At 39.9% G+C, this 13751-nt stretch overlaps 1 long non-coding RNA gene across 3 annotated transcripts in view; it reads left to right on the top strand.

Annotated features, from left to right (window-relative positions):
* The first annotated feature begins 8164 nt into the window (after positions 1–8164).
* The window catches only part of LOC123957674, a 7514-nt gene continuing 1927 nt past the window's right edge, over positions 8165–13751 (top strand). For all 3 annotated transcript variants that reach the window (XR_006821855.1, XR_006821854.1, XR_006821853.1), the window contains exons 1-2: positions 8165–8176; positions 9388–9461. This is a non-coding gene — a long non-coding RNA (uncharacterized LOC123957674). The remainder of the gene's footprint in view (positions 8177–9387; positions 9462–13751) is intronic.

The following is a 13751-nucleotide window of genomic DNA, read 5'->3' as shown; positions in this document are numbered from 1 at the left end:
TATTGATAGGATAGCATCTTGCAGTTGATGGAGATTTGTGGGATGCACATCCAGGGCACGAAGCTCCCGTTCCACCACATCACAAAGATGCTCTATTGAGTTGAGATCTGGTGACTGTGGGGGCCATTTTAGTACAGTGAACTCATTGTCATGTTCAAGAAACCAATTTGAAATGATTCGAGCTTTGTGACATGGTGCATTATCCTGCTGGAAGTAGCCATCAGAGGATGGGTACATGGTGGCCATAAAGGGATGGACATGGTCAGAAACAATGCTCAGGTTGGCTGTGGCATTTAAACGATGCCCAATTGGCACTAAGGGGCCTAAAGTGTGCCAAGAAAACATCCCCCACACCATTACACCACCACCACCAGCCTGCACAGTGGTAACAAGGCATGATGGATCCATGTTCTCATTCTGTTTACGCCAAATTCTGACTCTACCATCTGAATGTCTCAACAGAAATAGAGACTCATCAGACCAGGCAACATTTTTCCAGTCTTCAACTGTCCAATTTTGGTGAGCTCTTGCAAACTGTAGCCTCTTTTTCCTATTTGTAGTGGAGATGAGTGGTACCCGGTGGGGTCTTCTGCTGTTGTAGCCCATCCGCCTCAAGGTTGTGCGTGTTGTGGCTTCACAAATGCTTTGCTGCATACCTCGGTTGTAACGAGTGGTTATTTCAGTCAAAGTTGCTCTTCTATCAGCTTGAATCAGTCGGCCCATTCTCCTCTTACCTCTAGCATCAACAAGGCATTTTCGCCCACAGGACTGCCGCATACTGGGTGTTTTTCCCTTTTCACACCATTCTTTGTAAATCCTAGAAATGGTTGTGTGTGAAAATCCCAGTAACTGAGCAGATTGCGAAATACTCAGACCGGCCCGTCTGGCACCAACAACCATGCCACGCTCAAAATTGCTTAAATCACCTTTCTTTCCCATTCTGACATTCAGTTTGGAGTTCAGGAGATTGTCTTGACCAGGACCACACCCTTAAATTCATTGAAGCAACTGCCATGTGATTGGTTGATTAGATAATTGCATTAATGAGAAATTGAACAGGTGTTCCTAATAATCCTTTAGGTGAGTATATATGCAGCAGCGGCCCCTTCTCTCAAGCTTTTACAAGCAGTTAGATTTTACCTATAGTTAATAACTGACCCAAACAAATAGAGTATAGAGTATAACAATAGGTAGATCTGATAAAAGACTATTTATATATATACATATATTTCAAAAATACAAATGTATCAAAACTAAAAAGAACTTTAGCTCCAAACAAGCCCACTGAACAGCAGTGCTGTATACATAGGCCAGTAGGATGGTAGAACTTAGCCCTACGCATGTATGCGAAGCTGTGTGTGTGAGTAGGCTACACATTTCAGCTTATGAATGGTGTTTTGTGTTGTAATTGTTTGTTGCACAATTTAATGCCTTGGTGACAGGGTTAGGGGACTCCCACTTAGAGCACTGTGGCTCAAGGCCAGCCATTTTCACCATCATGATGGTGGAACGAGCTACCACACGCCATCAGAGCAGGGGCGTCCCTCTCTAACTTCAAGAAGCTCTTGAAAACTCATCTCTTCCGAGAACACTTCCTCTTATAACACCTCTAACGCCTAACCTCTAACATGCACTTTCTGTGCTCTTCTTCTGCTATCCCCTTACAATTATTTTGCATTGATTGCACTTTTTTTGTTAACTCTTACTTCCTTCCCTAGGTATTTACCCCATTGATGTGATATGAACTTTGAGCTCTTACTATTATTTATTGCTGCTCTTACTATTATGTATTGCCATTTGTAGATCTGTATTTGATGCTTGTATGGTGTTCCTCAAATGTAAGTCGCTTTGGATAAAAGCATCTGCCAAATGAGTAAATGTAAATGTAAATGATGGATAATAGCTTTCCGTCCAGAGCCAATATAGAAAAATATCTCTAGTCCTTTCCTTAGTTTCATGTATCTAAAGCTGAGCCCTGTGGGGGACAGTAACAAAGTAGTACTGTACTTAAGGACACAAAGTATTTGTACTGAAATTGCGGGGGGGTTTTCATGCCACTTTCTGCTACTATCACCACATCCCAAAGGGAAATATTGTAGCTACTTTTTACTTTATCTAGTTACTTTAAAAAATAAGCTTTTACACACAAAACCTATAAAGAGTTTAAAAAATATGATGTTTTGATATAAATTAAATTACTTAACAGTTTATACAAGTCCAGCTAGTAGAATTACATCAGTTAGGCTAATTGACAGAAATTTAATTGGCAACTGTTAAAATCAAAATGCTGGGGGGAAAAACAAATACAGTTACCGCATCCATCGTGTCTTGAGCTTCCAACTTCCACTCCGTGTGTGCACGTGCATCCATGTTGCCTGGTAACGAACGTACTTGCGGCGCAATCACAGAATTCACCCGGAAACAACACATTTTAATTTCTGATCGGGAATTGAATATAGCGGGACAACTTTGAGGGCGTTATCCATAGACTGTAAATAAAAATGGATGTAGTGTCCGCTTGTCACCTGTTGGTACAGAGCCCGAATTGGTTGGAGCTGACCGGCGCCATCTTGGCAGTGCGTCACCGCTTGTCACTCCCAGATAACCAAAAAAAGGCAAAGAGGCGGGTCGTGGTTGGAGCTGAGGTGACGTGTTGCTTAAGCCACTCCCACCTAGCTCGATGTGACCGAGTTAGCTCAAGCTAAGGAGCTAATGCTACAGTCCTGCTCACCATTATTGGCACCCATGAAGTTTAAGTACATAATGTGAAATAACTTCTGAAAAAAATTTATCAAGTGAAACAATACTGTTCTATAGAGAACTTGTGACTGATACAAAAGAGCAAATGATAAACAACAATTTAAAACAATAAACAATGGAAGGAAAAAATAGAAAATCTTAAAGCTGGCTGTGTCACTGTATTGGCACCCTTTGCTGTAAATCAGTATGGAAACACATTGTGACTCACCTGTGGTAAATCACAAATGAGAATCACCTGTGATAAATTGTCTGTGCCCATGTGACATGAATTAGCCAATGAATGACTTCCGTGTTTTAAAAAAGCATCTGTTATCCCCTGTTCCTTTGTCACAATGGTGGAGACAAAGGAGCTGTCTGAGGACATCAGAATTGCAATAATTAGCAAACACAAGACCTCCAAAGGGTGTAAGGCCATCTCCAATGAGCTTGGTATCCCTGTTTCAACAGTGCGTAATGTTATTAAAAAGTCTGCCAAGCATGGAACTGTCAAGAACCTCCCTGGACGTGGGGGGGGGGGGGGGGGGGGGAGTGATGAAAGAAGTCTGCGAATGTTGGTGCGAATGGTGGACAAAACACCACGTCAAACATCCAAAGGACCTGAAGGCCAACCTGGAACAGTCTGGGGTCATGGTTTCAACAAGTACCATATGCCGCACACTAAACCAAACAGAGCTTCATGGGCGAAGGCCAAGGAAGACACCATTGCTGAGGAAAAGACATAAAAAGGAACGAGTAATCTTTGCCAAAGAGTACCTGGACAAACCACAATCCTTTTGGGAAAATGTTCTGTGGACAGATGAAACAAAAAACAGAGCTTTTTGGCAATGCACATCAACAGTTTGTTTACAGACGGCGCAATGAAGCCTACAAGGAAAAGAACACCCTACCAACAGTTAAGCATGGTGGAGGATCCATAATGCTGTGGGGCTGCTTTGCTGCATCTGGTACTGGAGGCCTTGACCGTATCACAGGAATCATGAAATCAGAGAATTATCAAGAGATTTTAGAGCGAAATGTCCTACCCAGTGTAAGAAAACTTGGTTTGAGTCGAAGATCATGAGTCCTCCAGCAAGACAAACACCCAAAGCACACATCCAAAAGCACACAGGAATGGTTGAAAAGGAAAAAATGGACTGTTTCAAAATGGCCAGCAATGAGTCCTGATCTCAATCTGATTGAAAATCTTTGGTATGAGCTGAAATCTGCCAATGGGGAAAAGAAACCTGCAAACGTTCAAGAGCTTTAACAATTTGCAAAGAAAGAGTGGGAGAAAATACCAGCTGAGAAGTGCAAGAAGCTTATAGATGGCTACAAGAAACGTTTGGAGGCTGTCATCACTGCCAACGGGTGTGCAACCAAATATTAAAGAGGGGTGCCATTATTGCTGCACATGCTCTTTTTTCTGTTTCTTCTTTGAAATTACAATATGTAAGTTGAAAAACCAATGTTCTTTGTTAAATTACGTTGGACCTCCAATTAAAAGATGATATAAATTTGGTACATTTCTATTTATTTCTGAAGATATTGAGGTTATTTTAAAAAATGAAGGGGTGCCAATAATGGTGAGTAGGACTGTATATGCTACTCTGCGTTAGAAGAGGTAGCTTTTAAACCTCTGGTGCTGTGTGGTGGAGGTTGGAACCTGTGGCCGTATTGTTACCAGTTTATGGTCGTTACCAGCTTACAGTCAAGGTAAGACACCGGAAAATATAAAATAAAACTCCCATATCTGGTATTGACATTATACATCACAAGGTTTTAAACGCTTATATTTAATATATAAATGTGGTAACATTATTTTGCAACACTAACGTTAGATTTTGTCGTGACCAACGTTGACAGTTAACTATGAATCAGTTATTAATTACGTTAACGTTTACATCTCAAACAATTTGTAGCAAATCAATTAACCCTTTTACATAACATCAGTTACAAGTTGTTTATTTGGATGTCACCTGATTATTTTACTTGTAATAAATGTAATATTCTAGCAGTAGATTCCTTAGTTACATGATGGAAGCTACTAGGATTTAAAGACTGCCTCCTTTGTTCCATTTTCTCCCACGTATGTGACATAATAGTGCTGTCAACATTAAAACACTGAGGCAGGTGTTTTGAGTTAATTAGCTGATTAGAGAGCTCTTCTTCAGTTGACATTTCTGTATTATTTATAACACAGAAATGTATTTAGGCTATTCAAAAATTTTTACACATTTTGAGATACTGGAGTTTTTATTTCCATGAGCTGTAAACCGTAATCATCAAGATGAAAACAAAAAAAGGACTTGAAATGCTTCACGTTGTGTGATGAATCTAGAATTTATCAAAAATTCACTTTTTGAATTAAATTACATTAGAAAATTTACTTCTCCGCAATAATCTATTTTTTAAAGACTCTTTTGTATTGTTTACTTTATATTTTCTATCACCTGAAGCATTTATTACACATTTTCCTCCCAGAGTCACACAGTGGATCAAATGTCCCACCTAGTGGCAGAGAGCTGCAGAGACCTGGGAAGCCTCGTCATTGTGCTGTTAGCGTGGACTGACATGGAAAGACGTCTCCTTCTGTTTACTTTGAGTTTTAAATATTGTCCATATTTGAGTTATAGGGCCATTTAAAAAAAAGATATTGTTTATGGTTGTATTAAATTCTACCTACCTAAGATAAAACATGAAACATTAAAGCTGAACTCTTGCTAAAGAACATCAGTACTACCAAACGTGTTTCACATGAAATGTTGAAAAGTAATTCTGCAATGTTATATGTGTGTGCAGGAGTATACTTTAAGTTAAATAAGGAGCACCCAGTAACAGAGCCTGAAGTTTCTGAAGAGTAGAGATGTGCGGATTGATAAAGTAAAGAAAGTATCGATATTTCTGCTACCAACGTTTCCTGCTCCAGGATCGATACTCATATAAAAGGATCGATATCTAAACTCAGTAATTTGGAGTGAGTGTGTGTTTTATCATAAGTATCTTACTGTCACCAGGATTGTCTAACTACTTGGTTGATAGGAACTACTTTCCCTTCCGCATGCTTGCGCTACGGCTCTGTAACAGAGCTTCTTTGAAGTGAGCCACTGCAGCCCTTTACATTTCCTGCGACTGAATACTGACTATGGCCAACTATAAAAGCAGTCACATCTGGCAGTATTTTAGCTGTGAACGTAATAATGACGCAGTGTGTGATTTGTGTGCAAAGACAGTGAAATACTTCGGCAACACTGCAAACTTCGCTAAACATCTGATATTAAGTCTGTCACAATAATTGGATGATGTTATGAAGTGGCAGTTCTGAGCAGGATATTTTTATTATAATTAAAGAATATGACAGTTGTTTGATGTCTTGTCATTATGCAGCTATTACTATGAATTGGTAAGGCTACAGCCTACTCCTTATTTCTCTCATAAATACAGAAACGGGAGGGGGGAGGTCACAGTAAACAAGAAATAAAACATGTAGAAAGTATTGGTATTGGTATCGGCAATACCAGCCTGGGTATTACTTGGTATTGGATCGTATAGGAATAAAGTGGTATTGCACATCACTAGTAGACAGTTCAGCAGCTTCTTCCCAACTGCCATAAAGCTACTGAACTCTGAGATCGCCTCAGCATGAAAACCTCTCTGGCATGGGGTGGCAATGTGACTGTTGACTACTCAAGTCAGATCTTGTTGAACGTTTATTATAAGGATCTTAGTTTATATTTCTTATTGAACTGTACTACATGTTTTGGCAAATTCTAATCCACCAAACAAACTCAGAGGCGGCTCTCACACTCCTAATTTCTCGCCTTAACTAAACCATCGCCCTAGTTACAGCCCAGCTACCTGTCTGCAGGCATAACGCTCATTGTATGCTGACAAAAAAGGTGGATGCAAATCTCTGCAGGTAGCCTACAACATCTGTTCTGCCAAATAATGCATCCATCAGAAATGTCGCTGATCAAACGCAGTTATCACCTCAGATTGCTTGCTAAATCTCAAGGAATGCTAAATCTACTGAGTGTAATAACTTATTAATGACTCTAAACGTTCTTCTATATGTACTTCGAATCAATCATCCCCACTGATGAACCCCACAAAGAACAGTATAACCTTATCGTTTTTAAACAGTAACGTTACACTCGGAGGTGCACAGCTATCTTTGGTGAGCAGGTGTGACAGTTTCAAACAGAAGTCTGCAGCCGCTCCCCCCTCGGCTCTGCCTTAAAACCCTTCATGTCCATCAGGTTCAGGTGCAGCCACTTATAATAGTATCTCAATAGTATCTAACTGAACAGTGACTCCATTACAGTACGAAGCCAAATAACTCCCGTAAACTTAGCATCGTTAGCAGCTTGGGCTGCTCGTATCTTGCTAATTAGTGTAACAAGCTAAGTTAGCAAGCTATATGCCGACAGCGATACCTGTTAAATATTGTTAACACATAAATAAAGTACAGGAATTTCCTGGAGGTTCTATCTCCAATAAACCGCACAGCTTGCCATTATTCATCCGGTATCTGCATGTAGAAAAGTCCAAACGGCTCCAACGGCCTGAGCCTCAGAGGTCCATGTATTGTAGCTGAGTGAGGACGCCGGACCGAGTGCTAGCAGTGACAGAGGCCAGAGGCGCCTGTCAATCAAAGTGGCCACGCCCCTAATAATACAGAACTTTAAGGCTTAATATAAGGCTTAATATAATTTAAACAGGTGAGTTGTAGAAAAAGTCACCCCCCTCACAGTTATCATGAAGGGCAAAATTAGCAATATACACTAAAACCATCTTTTGTACCAGGCTGTAAACATGTTTTATTCTGCTGTAAAGTTGGGCTTTTTAACATGGGGGTCAATGGGGATTGACTCCCTTTTGGAGCCAGCCTCAAGTGGCCACTCAATGAATTGCAGATTTTCGGTCTTCCGTATTGGCGCCAGCCCGGAGACCGGAAGTTTGCCACTTGCCGTTATCTCATAACTTACTTCTCAGCGTGAGAATTACAAGGTGTGGCGTGTGAGCGTGTGAACTGCCTGAAATGCGTGTGTCTCACGGTGAGTGCGTGAGACTTGAGAACCCTGTGTATATATACAAGGTGCGGACGTAGGAGAGGCCCATGCTGTGGGTGGGCGTAGACAGCTTTTCTCAGTGCCACGCAAGGCGCATGAAGGGGTAAACGCAATAGCGATAGCCTTAGAGGGCGAAGCCGATACAAAATACAACAGTGTCTTATTAAGATGAGTAAATGTTTATAAAAATAATAACTAAAGCTTAAAATTCAACTATATGCAGCAAAAATAAGAAAATTCTATTCTCTCTAATTTAAACAATAACCTTGCTTTGCCTGGAGGACCCGTGCTGACTCCACCTACCTATTCTGTTGGCCTGGAAACCCTTTGCATTTCAAACAAAGAGGATCACGTGGATTAAATTTAAGGTAAGAAAACAGTTAGCAAAGTAGTTGGTTAGCTATGTTACTACAGTCTTTACAGTTTTCGAATGGTAAAAAAACAAGGCGTTACGTGTAATTTAAAGGTAATGTTGTTGTATGTGGATTTATAATGGAAGCTGGAGTAATGTAACCAACGTTACCATGTGGCAAACTTATAGGTGGTTATAGTTGCTTCACGTGTAATTGAAACTTTGCAAGTGGCGATAAAATAGTTGGTCCTAGTGTAATTTGAAGCTAACGTTAGCACTTGGATTTTTACAGTAGCCTGAATAATGTCTACGGGTAACTTCACTTTTCTACCTGGACATTTGAAATTGGTCTAAGACTGTTGCACTTGGCAGCTGCGAAACAAGCCATAATGTAACTTTAATGGGGCATTTACATCCATAACATGTGCTTGTTCTGCTACTGACATACTGGGATTATTATTCTTAGTGTCTGACAACATTATGGGATGGTCTTCAATAGAGGTCGGCCTTTTGTTAAAAAGTAAGATCTTTTTAAGACCTTTTTGTTTAACATTAAACATCCCTGAAAATGTAATCCCTAAACGAACAGACTCCAGTTAAAAAACATTGATTTTATTATGGTAAAACACACTTAATTCAAAATCAACTGAAACAAGATAAAATTATCAAAAGCAGTTTGGTTCATCTTTCCATTGTTCCAAAAATCACCACTCTGGTTTGGTTGAAATAAACCCTTAATTCCCACATTAACATGTGACAATAGGCTGGCTCTATACACGCTAAAAGTATTGATTATTTAAATGGAGTCTGGTGTGTTTAGCTATGGCGATTTTGGAGTTGTTTCTGGTTAAACAAAAAGGATTTTATTTTTAAACAAAAAGATCTGTCTCTGTTTGGTATTTAGCATTTCACAGAGCAATTTCATAGTCCTATCAAAAACTAAGTCAAAAATATAGAGATCTTTAAAAATTATTATTATTATTCACTCGTTTACCAACAGCATGACCACATTTATAGTGACTTAATTTCTAACGTGTTTGCACCAAATGTTGCTGGCTGTTCAGTGAATTCCATTCCATTAGTTCCCATTGACTTCCCATAACCTTTTTTTGTTGATCCAGTGGGGCTAGTTTCTAGGGTTACTCTTGGTATTTTCTTTCTCTGTGTCTCGAATTCTTTTCTGTCACTATCTCAGAATGTCTCCCCATCTCTCTGTCTCTTTCTTAGATCAAGGAGAATATTCCGGAGGATCAGACTGGAGCCATTAAAGTCCACATTCCTTGACATCATAAAGGAGGCATGTAGGCCTACTTTTAAAATTGATGCATTTAGTTTGATGTTGTAGAATTCTGCTATTTGTACTTAAGATCATATATAGTATTTGTAGAACAGCAGCATTGAGTCACGAAGAGAAGCTGTAATCAGAGGCCTCACTACCTTGATGAAACGACAGAGCAGTTAATTGAGGACTACCAGGTCAAAACATATATTTTTGCCCTCTCACTTTTTATGAATGCACACAAATCACAACGCCGCTCGAGACTACCACAGCAACTACGTAATACCACCCAGATTTCTGTTCAGAGGGAGAGCAAAGAGCAATATGAGTTCTTAACAGTAGCAAAGAAAAAGTAGGTTTAATTCTGTCTGGTATATTTCACAAGTTTGTGATGACAATGATGCTCCAGGCATCCAAGAGGCCCTCACTTCATTTGTACTCAGCATCTTTGTGGTCAAGAAAAAACAGGGAGGGAGGTCTCGAATACCAAGCTGGAATAGCCATTGCATTGAGAAGTGATTCTTTTTGGTATTCCCAATGTAGCACATGCTTGCACCTACCTAATGGGCCTTATTTATGGCTTGGAACTAAGCTATCCAAACAAACTGAAATACTCAACACAGACTACAACATGAACTCCATGTAAGAATACAAAACAACAATAAAGTTGTATATGTGGAAGCCCATCAGACTAAACGAGATTCAGATGATGTTCAGTGAAAACACAGTGAACCTCAGAAAGGCTGGATTCATGGAGAGAGTAAAGTTAGCTCGCCGGCTAACGCCGAACAATTGCTAATGTTATTCGGTGCAAAGTTGTATTGCTTTCCACATTAATTCACCAGCTAATGTGACCCATTTATTGTCGTTTTACCTATACTCAGGTAAACAGCTTCTCCACCGTCTCAGTTGCTGTAACTAACGTGACCCACATAATTTACTGCTACTGCAACAAAATGGCAACAACAACAAAGAGGAAGACCCATCCACTAACGTTACTGTAAAGTTACTTACTGCGGTCTAACTGTTATAAAGTGTAGCAACAATCTCATTTCTAATATTCAGTCGATCATTTTGTTTTCATCCAATACATTTAGCTGTGCTGACTTTGCTGAGCCTCCAGTGAAAGATACATAGATAGTAATGTTAGTTACTGAAAAGCAGACAGGCGAGGTAACAACGTAGCACGTCGGATAAATGCAGTAAATGTAATGTTATCATTCCAGCATGGATTACTTCAACCTACAGCTGATAAAACTATTACTGGATTGTTGCAGTGGGAGTTTACCTGAGTTTCCCGCATGTTGTGGGATGCTGTCTCCCTGTCTGTCTATAGACGTTGTCACAGTGCTTTTTTTTCCGGGAGTATTGCTCTGTATACAGGAACATTGAAGTAAGAGCCTGAACATGTGTGAAAAGCCACAGCCAGCATGCTGTTGTTTCCGCATTGATTGTGGGATCTCTGTAGGAAAGCAGTAGTGTTTCGTGTTATGAGTTCAGGCGATCATACACCTGGTTGCAGTTTTAAACCTGCACCGCTAGTTCTGCTGAAAACTACATATTGTCCCTTTAACCTGAAAAGATACAAAACTAAAACAATTAAATTCAGGTGACAAGCCACAAATGGTTGAAGCAATGCATGCTTGTTGAAGCAATATAAGGTTACAGAAATTATGTGCCACTTTAACAGCTGAGTAAAACATCACCAAAGCAGACAACACATACATTTTAAAATAATATTAACTTCACAGCGGCTGCAGCCACAAACACACAAGGCTATCAAAGCAAAGAGAGCTGCATGTTCTGCACACCACGAAGCCCGCACACGCACGCACACACACACACACACACACACCAGAGATGGGGACTCGAGTTTGAGACTGGGACTCGTGAACAACGTTTATTTTTAGGAAACGTCTGATGAGCTTGCTGTTATTCCCCTCCCTAAGTTACCGATAACCTACCTACCTAACAGCTAGGTATCTGCTGCGCGAGGCCACATGGGAGAGAGGACAACAAACACAGGTGTCTTGCCGAAAAGCGATCGTCCGCCGAAAACTAATTGCCGTCCATGGGAGCACACGCAGTATGTTAAAGCTGTATCGTCCAGTCTTCACTACTACTCAAACAGAAAATAATGTGCAGAAAAACATCACTTTATGTCCGTGTTAATAGCAAAGGTATGTCTTTGTGAAACTTTACAGTTTCTTTTAATGGAATAATTACAAATGTGGCCAAATTAGTGTTTGCAGTTTATTTGGTAGGCGTATCTCTAATATCCTTGTTTATATTTTGAAAACAGATTGTAGCCTATAATTAACATGACTTACTGCCGAGTTATATATAAAATAAAGACAGAATCTCTTTTGCAATTATTGTTATGACTCCACATTATTTTACTTACTGTGTACCAACCAGTCAAGTCCTTTTTACCTGTTAAAATACCTTTAAATTGGCTATACAACCCATAAAATGCAATATTTCACTTGCCAGAAAGTGATTGCAGCTTATACTTAATGACTGAAAGGTAGTTTCTGCCCTTAAAAGTGTTGATGTCATTAATGAGACACTGGTTTGAAAGTCTGGGGGATGTGTTGATTTACAGTAGATTATAAGCAGTGTTGGGCAGTAGGATCGCTGCAAGTAGCGTCTTTACTAGTTTAACTACATTTCTCAGTAGCTTGGTGGTAGTGTTGTTATTTTCTGAATCAAATAGCTTTCCAGTAACGAAACTCTTTTACTGACCGAGTAGCGCGGTAACTTCCACACACGCTACATTTTCCAAAGCATTTCTGAAGGATCAGTAAGAGACGCCACCGTCACACGGACCTATATTTGTAGCCGGCAGAAACGGCTCTGTGTGACATCACGTACCGATCCTTGGGCTAATGCCTGCGAATTTGCTGCAGGGGAATAAAGACACATGCAATTGAGTTTACTTTCTATTGTGATAGTTATTGTAACACCTCTTGTGAGAAGGATCAGTGTCCAGCCTGGACCCCTCTTCCTCTAATGAGGAGGAAACTTGCATGAGATGAGAGATTTCTCTCTCTTTCTCGCTCATTGCCATGAATGTTTAGGTAGTTTAGGTTGCAATGTTGCCAGAGCACAAATTCACATATAAACAATAAAAAATATATAAGTAATTAATAATGTGATAATTAAGTTACTTATATGAACAACAATGTTTCTCTGTTTGTTGCATGAGGAAATACATTTAGCTGCAATGATATGGCAGTAAGTAGGAGAGTTTCTGTGTGTCTGATTTAGCTCTCTCTCGCACACACACTGTTTGGAGCAGATTTTTAGTCTTCTATTGCTACTGTGGAATGAAGTTAGTTCAGTATAAATTAGGCCTATACTGTGTGTGAGTGTGTATATATATACACACTCACACACACAGTATAGGCTACCTATAAAATATAAAAAAAATTAAAAGTAGCTTAGATATAACTAAGCTACTTTTGCCACGTTGCTGAAGTTTAGTTTGCTACATTTCACTGGGGGGTAGCTTCTGTGTAGTGAAGCTTCATTTAATGTAGAGTAGCTAGTAGCTTAGCTCACTACATTTTCCATGTAGCTTGCCCAACACTGATTATAAACTGGGATTAGTTGTAGACGCATTATGTTACAGGTTTATTGTTGATCATGTAACGTTACAGTTTAATTTCAATAACATTAAACTGGGATTGAGAGTCTGCAGGGTGTGGTGACTTACTGTACTTACAGTGGGTACGGAAAGTATTCAGACCCCTTTAAATTTTTCACTCTTTGTTTCATTGCAGCCATTTTCCAAAAATCAAAAAAGTTCATTTTATTTCTCAGTAATGTACACTCAGCACCCCATCTTGACAGAAAAAAACTGAAATATCACATGGTCATAAGTATTCAGACCCTTTGCCGTGACACTCATATTTAACTCAGGTGCTGTCTATTTCTTCTGATCATCCTTGAGATGGTTCTACACCTTCATTTGAGTCCAACTGTGTTTGATTATACTGATTGGACTTGATTAGGAAAGCCACACACCTGTCTATATAAGACCTTACAGCTCACAGTGCATGTCAGAGCAAATGAGAATCATGAGGTCAAAGGAACTGCCTGAAGAGCTCAGAGACAGAATTGTGGCAAGGCACAGATCTGGCCAAGGTTACAAAAAAATTTCTGCTGCACTTAAGGTTCCTAAGAGCACAGTGGCCTCCATAATCCTCAAATGGAAGACGTTTGGGACGACCAGAACCCTTCCTAGAGCTGGCCGTCCGGCCAAACTGAGCTATCGGGGGAGAAGAGCCTTGGTGAGAGAGGTAAAGAA

The sequence above is a fragment of the Micropterus dolomieu genome, linkage group LG19 (assembly GCF_021292245.1).
Source record: "Micropterus dolomieu isolate WLL.071019.BEF.003 ecotype Adirondacks linkage group LG19, ASM2129224v1, whole genome shotgun sequence".
NCBI classification, from domain to species: Eukaryota; Metazoa; Chordata; class Actinopteri; order Centrarchiformes; family Centrarchidae; genus Micropterus; species Micropterus dolomieu.
This window is presented reverse-complemented; position numbering and strand designations above follow the sequence as displayed.